We start from the raw sequence: 7,765 nt of genomic DNA, 5'->3' as shown, positions 1-7,765 counted from the left end.
GAGAGAGAGAGAGAGAGAGAGAGAGAGAGAGAGAATATTTGGCCAAATCTAGGAACATAACTTGTGTCAAATGAGAGAGAGAGAGAGAGAGAGAGAGAGAGAGAGAGAGAGAGAGAGAGAGAGAGAATATTTCACCAAATTTGGGAACATAACTTGTGTCAAATGAGAGAGAGAGAGCGAGAGAGAGTGAGAGAAAGAGAGAGAGAGAGAGAGAGAGGAGAGAGAGAGAGAGAATATTTGGTCAATTCTGTGAACATAACTTGTGTCAAATGAGAGAGAGAGAGAGAGAGAGAGAGAGAGAGAGAGAGGGAGAGAGAGAGAGAGAGAGAGAATATTTGGCCAATTCAAGGAACATACCTTGTGTCAAATGAGAGAGAGAGAGAGAGAGAGAGAGAGAGAGAGAGAGAGAGAGAGAGAGAGAGAGAATATTTGGTCAATTCTGTGAACATAACTTGTGTCAAATGAGAGAGAGAGAGAGAGAGAGAGAGAGAGAGAGAGAGAGAGAGAGAGAGAGAGAATATTTGGCCAAATCTAGGAACATAACTTGTGTCAAATTAGAGAGAGAGAGAGAGAGAGAGAGAGAGAGTGTGTGTGTGTGTGCGTGTTGGTCTTTATTCGAATCAAGGGAAAAAATAGAATTGAAGAACTTGTCAATTGTCGATATCATAATATCAAATGGAAGAAAAGGAAATATACTTTTCGTGTTATTCTGAAAGCTACCTGGAGCTTATTTTGTCTGAACAGATTCTTATACGTCACTAAGATGGCAGTTGGCCAGCGTGGTGATGAAAACTTGCAAACTCCAGACATGAAATAGTTTATTTCTGAGGACTTTGTACTGCAGTGGACTGGAAATCTGAAATGGCTTATTGTTGTTATTGTTGATATATATATATATATATATATATATACATATATATATAATATATATATATATATCATATATATATACACACACACATATATATATATATGTGTGTGTATATATATGATAATATATATATATATATATATATATGATATATATATAAATATATATATATATATATATATATATATAAATATATATATATATATATATATATATATGAATATATATATATATATATATATATATATATATATATACACACACATATATATATATATATACACACATATACAGTATATTTAAGGGAAAGGCGTAGACAAACTAATTCCTAATTCCCAATTATGCATTCAGATAAGCAGAAAAATTAAATAGAAAAAAAAAAAACTAGAAAATGAGTTACCTTCCCTATACACCAGAATATAAGCGTAAGCTGTCATCCACATTCACAGTTTTAATTTCGTAATAAACTCCACTCCAATGAAAAAAAGATTTATGACACATAAAACAGAAATTCCCGTGTAATTCTAATTTCATGAAATAGATGACTGTATTTGTTAAAAGGACATTTTTCATAATGGGTAATCAAAATAAGTAATTACGTCATAAAATAAGTATTAAATATATTCAATACATTATTGATGTTTATATACAAAATATGACGTATATGCGTAATGATATGTCAGTGACTGATTACCATGTGCTGTTTTAAAGTTGGAAATCGATTGATTAATGAAATTTTATTGCTAAAACATATAAATAGAGGGGCACTCAGTAGAGGGAAGACCTCCTCTTCGGCAGCTTATTTTTTGACCTTTTGATTAACCTTGACCTTTACCTCTGACCTTGACATGAATGAATTAGCTTGGATTTTCATACACTCGAATATGAACCAAGTTTGAAGTCTGTGATAACGATGTCCAAACTTATGGGTGATTACGTGAATTGGACATTTTGCTTGACCGTGACCTTGACATTTGACCTTGACCTTCCAAAATGTAATAATTTCTCGTTCTTTACATAACAGTTAATTCCTGCAACTTTCATTAATCTACGATTAAAATTGTGGCCAGGAAGTTGCTCACAAACAAAGACACACACACAAACAGGGTTAAAACATAACCTCCTTCCAACTTCGTTGGCGGAGGTAACTAGCAATTACTATCAAAATTTGCAACAAGAATATCCTGTAAGGGTTAATGGTGATTAGGGAAATTTTTTAATTCCTATTTCATATTTTAGAGGACTGCATTTGGTTTGATTATATATATTTTTTTTCTTTTATATCCTCTAGCGGTTAATTGAATTTTAGGAAATATTCATATTTTTATTTCATATTTTAGAAGGTTGCATTTGTTTAAAATTTTGTCTTTTTTTCTTCAATAATATCTTCAATTTGTTGATCGAACTTTCGTAAAATTTGTGTATTTCCTTTTCACAACTTAGATTACATTTGTTTGAATTATATACATTTTTTCCTACAAGAATATTCTTTAGGGGTTAATGGAATTTAGGGAAAAATTTGTATTTTAATTTCATATTTCAAAAACTATATATCAATTGTAGTTTTACATTTTATGCATTGATATACTATGATTACATATAACTATCCATACCAAACGGTCCTTAATATAATATATATATATATATATATATATATATTTATATATATACAGTATATATATATATATATATATACATATATATATATATATATATATATATACAGTATTTATATATATATGTATATATATATATATATATATATATATATATGAATATAAACGCGCATATACACACATATTTATATACACACACACACACACATATATATATATATATGTACAATATATATACATATATATATATATATATATGTACATATATATGTATACATACATATATATATATATATATATATATACATATATATATATATATATATATATATATACATATATGTATATATATATATATATACATATATAAATATATGCGTATAAATATATATACACATGTAACTTCATATATGTATAAATACACACATCGGTGGGCATTAACAAGAAAAATCAAACAGGAATATTGAAGACTGACTATTATTTACACACTTGAAGGACCTCAAAGCCTCCAATTAGAGATATACGAAGACTCATTCCCCAAAGGCAGTAAGGACTCCTTGGTAGATGGTCGGCTAAATCAATCGGCTTCTTAAGACCCTCTTTGCAATATCTTATTAGCTTAATGTCTCTCTCTCTCTCTCTCTCTCTCTCTCTCTCTCTCTCTGTCTCTCTCTCTCTCACGGTAAACGAATTCAAGACAAGATCATAAAATATCTAGAAACGTTGAAACTAGTTTGCTTTACCCAAGAGCAAATGGTCTCCGCGGATGGACTAGAAAGTCTTTGGGACATCCAAAATCTCCCCCCCTCTCTCTCTCTCTCACGGTAAACGAATTCAAGACAAGATCATAAAAACTCTATAAATGTTTAAAGTAATTCGGTCTACCGAAGAGCAAATGGAGTCTTTGAGACATCCAAAATCCTTGTAACTTTTCTCTCTCTCTCTCTCTCTCTCTCTCTCTCTCTCTCTCTCTCTCTCTCTCTCTCTCTCTCTCATGGTAAACGAATTCAAGACAAGATCATAAAAGCTCTATAAACGTTTACACTAATTTGCTTTACCCAAGAGCAAATGGAGTCTCCGCAGATGGACTAAAAAGTCTTTGAGACATCCAAAATCTTTTTAACTCTCTCTCTCTCTCTCTCTCTCTCTCTCTCTCTCTCTCTCTCTCTCTCCTAGAAGAGGCAAATCTAAATGCTAACTAACTCCCACTGTATGGCACTCGCTTTCAAAGGACAATAGTGATTTATATTACCCATATCTCAAAGCGAAATTTATAGGCATTCATTTCGGCAATTTCCTACAGGGAAATAAGAATGTTAATTATGTGAACCCATTAATTTTAGGCATAAAGAATATCTTTTTCAAGGGAAGATTTTTTTTCAGGATATTTGAAATATTATTTGTATAACTTATATGAAAGCAGAACTTATTCAATTACTAACTTGAGTCTCTTTTCTCTCAACTCTATTCTTTTTACGAACCCATTTCCTACTCTTCCTCTTTAAGTTATTCAAAAGTTTAAAGGTTGGCATGAGTGGCAGAGGCAATGGAAAGGACATTGTCCTTGAGACTGAGGTTCAAATCCCTCTAAATCTCATTAGGTCTTTTGGTCGCTGCAACCTCACTATCCTTGTGAGCTAAGGATGGGGTTTTGGGGGGAGTCTATAGGTCTACTTGCTAAGTCATCAGCTGCCATTGCTTGGCCCTCCTTGGTCCTAGCTGTGGTGAAGAGAGAGCTTGGTCGCTGATCATGTGTCCCGTGTCGACGGATAATGAGACATCGGAACATGTTTTTTTTTCACTCTTTTACAAAAGGTTCGTGAGTACATTGTACAGCCGACACTCTCAGGTGAGTGCCTTGTCTAACTGAACGCACAAAGGCTATTAACTACCCTCGCAAGCAAGATGAAATCTTGCTACAACAACATGCTGAATAGTTAGGTTTTGTGGATTTTTTATGATTATAGAGTTCATTTACCTTGACGTACAACACATATCTTCATACAAGAATCAGGACATATGTATATATGGTCAGTCACAAGGGCATTGTCTTGTTTGATAGGTCAATGTCACTGTCCCTTGCCTCTGCCATTCATGAGCGGCCTTTAAACCTTTAAGTTAGGTTGTAAGAGAGGGACGTATCCACTAGACTGCTACAACTTATCATTAGGTTTAAACAGAATAGTACGGAAGAACCAAACAAATGCTATATAAAATATTATTTTATCTAAATGTAAAATAATCTTATTTCTTACTTGTACTTGGTAATTAGTGTCAGACTAAAATTTATAATCCACTTATGAATAATCTCACCTAATAGCAATTTGGGTTTGCCTGGAAAAAAAGACCAAATTATTTTCATATTATGTAGAAAAAAATTTAAAGCAGGGTTGTAAAGTAATTAAGAATAAACATAATAATGCCATTATCAAAATTGGTTTTAGCGAGAATTTTATGGAGGCCTAAAAATGGTCAGTAATTTTTTTTTTTTTTACAAAAATATAGAAAAGTTGATTCTAAAAAAGCGTTTTGCTGTATAAAAACCTTTTGCTGTATGAAAACGTTAAAAAGGTTTTGCTGAATAGAAATGTTTTGCTGTATAAAAACGTTTTGCTGAATAAAAACTTTTTGCTCTCTTCCGTTTTCTAAGTACAAAATCAAACAATGTTTAGAGAGAGAGAGAGAGAGAGAGAGAGAGAGAGAGAGAGAGAGAGAGAGAGAGAGAGAGAGAGAGAGATTATGGGTTTGCTAGGGTGTAATGTGCATGGGACTCTTTGTGTGGATGAGAGAGAGAGAGAGAGAGAGAGAGAGAGAGATGTTAGGGTGTAATTAATGTACATGAGACTTTGAGTGTGTGCATAAGAGAGAGAGAGAGAGAGAGAGAGAGAGAGAGAGAGAGAGAGAGAGATGTTCCGCTTGCTAGGTTATAATGTGTGTGTGTGTGTGAGAGAGAGAGAGAGAGAGAGAGAGAGAGAGAGAGAGAGAGAGAGAGAGAGAGAGAGAGAGATACGATGGGCTTGGCTCGCTATTCTGTAATGTGCACGAGACTTTTTGTGGCGGAGCTAATGCAAAAGAAAAGTTTACCTCATCATGATGCCTGAATATGCTTTTAAAGCAGATGTGGTTTTTGCCGGGACTATCCAATGTCGGATGCTGCACTCTTCAGACCCGGACACATCTTTGAAGAGGGAGATGAACACACTTTGATCTTCTTCTGGCGTTCAATGCTCAAAATGGATTACGTGATTTGGGTCATTATGTCGAGTTATTATACCTATTAATATTTGATAAAGATTTTCATTGTTGAGTATTTTATTTTTTACAGCATTCCCTGATAACAAGGAATTTCTATATATATATATATATATATATATATATATATATATATATATATATACATATATATATATATATAATATATATATATATATATATATATATATATATATATATACTGTATATATATAATATATATATATATATATATATATATATATATATATGTATATTATATATAAATATATATATAAATATATATATATATAATATATATATATATATATACTGTATATATATATATATATATATATATATATATATATATATATATATAAATATATATATATATGTATATATATATATATATATATATATATATATATATATATATAGAGAGAGAGAGAGAGAGAGAGAGAGAGAGAGTTTCATATCATTATGTGTCTAAATTAATGATTTTTAATAGATATTTTTATTGCATGAAATCACAGAGAGAGAGAGAGAGAGAGAGAGAGAGAGAGAGAGAGAGAGAGAGAGAGAGAGAGAGAGAGAGAGGAGTTTCATATTATTTGCAGAAGGTAAACCCTTGAATGAAGAAGAAGTTTTTGCATATGTTAATGTTATCAGGCGTATGCTGAAAGAGGAGAATGTGTAAAGAATAGACCAGACTATTCGGTGTATGTGTAGGTAAAGGAAAAATGAGTCGTAACTAAAGAAGGATCCGATGCAGTACTATCTGGCCAATCAAAGGACCCTATAACTCTAGAGGTATTATCTCAACGGTTGGCTGGTGCCAAAATGCCAAATGAACTATTAATATGACTTTGATTATTTCCTCAAAAAATTTGGATTATTTTTCCACTGAGTAATCTGTCTTACGTTTCCCCACGACAGAGAAGTTAAAAATGAACTCATTTTTATATAAAGAATCCAATTGAAACCTTATCCAAAGGGACCTTGGCAGTTCATAACAGCTCTAATGAGAGAGTTAAACCAAAATGAACTCATTTTTATATAAAGAATCTAATTGAAACCTTATCCAAAGGGACCTTGGTAGTTCATAACAGCTCGAGTGAGAGAGCTAAACCAAAATGAACTCATTTTTATATAAAGAATCTAATTGAAACCTTATCCAATGGGACCTTGGCAGTTCATAACAGCTCGAGTGAGAGAGCTAAACCAAAATGAACTCATTTTTATATAAAGAATCTAATTGAAACCTTATCCAATGGGACCTTGGCAGTTCATAACAGCTCGAATGAGAGAGTTAAACCAAAATGATCTCATTTTTATATAAAGAATCTAATTGAAACTTTATCCAAAGGGACTTTGGCAGTTCATAACAGCTCGAATGAGAGAGTTAAACCAAAATGATCTCATTTTTATATAAAGAATCTAATTGAAACTTTATCCAAAGGGACTTTGGCAGTTCATAACAGCTCGAATGAGAGAGTTAAACCAAAATGATCTCATTTTTATATAAAGAATCTAATTGAAACCTTATCCAAAGGGACCTTGGCAGTTCATAACAGCTCTAATGAGAGAGTTAAACCAAAATGAACTCATTTTTATATAAAGAATCTAATTGAAACCTTATCCGAAGGGACCTTGGCAGTTCATAACAGCTCGAGTGAGAGAGTTAAACCAAAATGAACTCATTTTTATATAAAGAATCTAATTGAAACCTTATTCAATTGGACCTTGGCAGTTCATAACAGCTCGAGTGAGAGAGTTAAACCAAAATGAACTCATCTTTATATAAAGAATCCAATTGAAACCTTATCCAAAGGGACTTTGGCAGTTCATAACAGCTCGAGTGAGAGAGTTAAACCAAAATGATCTAAATTTTATATAAAGAATCTAATTGAAACCTTATCCAAAGGGACCTTGGCAGTTCATAACAGCTCGAGTGAGAGAGTTAAACCAAAACGATCTAATTTTTGTATAAAGAATCTAATTGAAACCTTATCCAAAGAGACCTTAGCAGTTCATAACAGCTCGA

This window comes from Palaemon carinicauda, chromosome 27 (genome assembly GCF_036898095.1).
Source record: "Palaemon carinicauda isolate YSFRI2023 chromosome 27, ASM3689809v2, whole genome shotgun sequence".
NCBI classification, from domain to species: domain Eukaryota; kingdom Metazoa; phylum Arthropoda; class Malacostraca; order Decapoda; family Palaemonidae; genus Palaemon; species Palaemon carinicauda.
Note: the sequence above shows the minus strand (reverse complement) of the source record.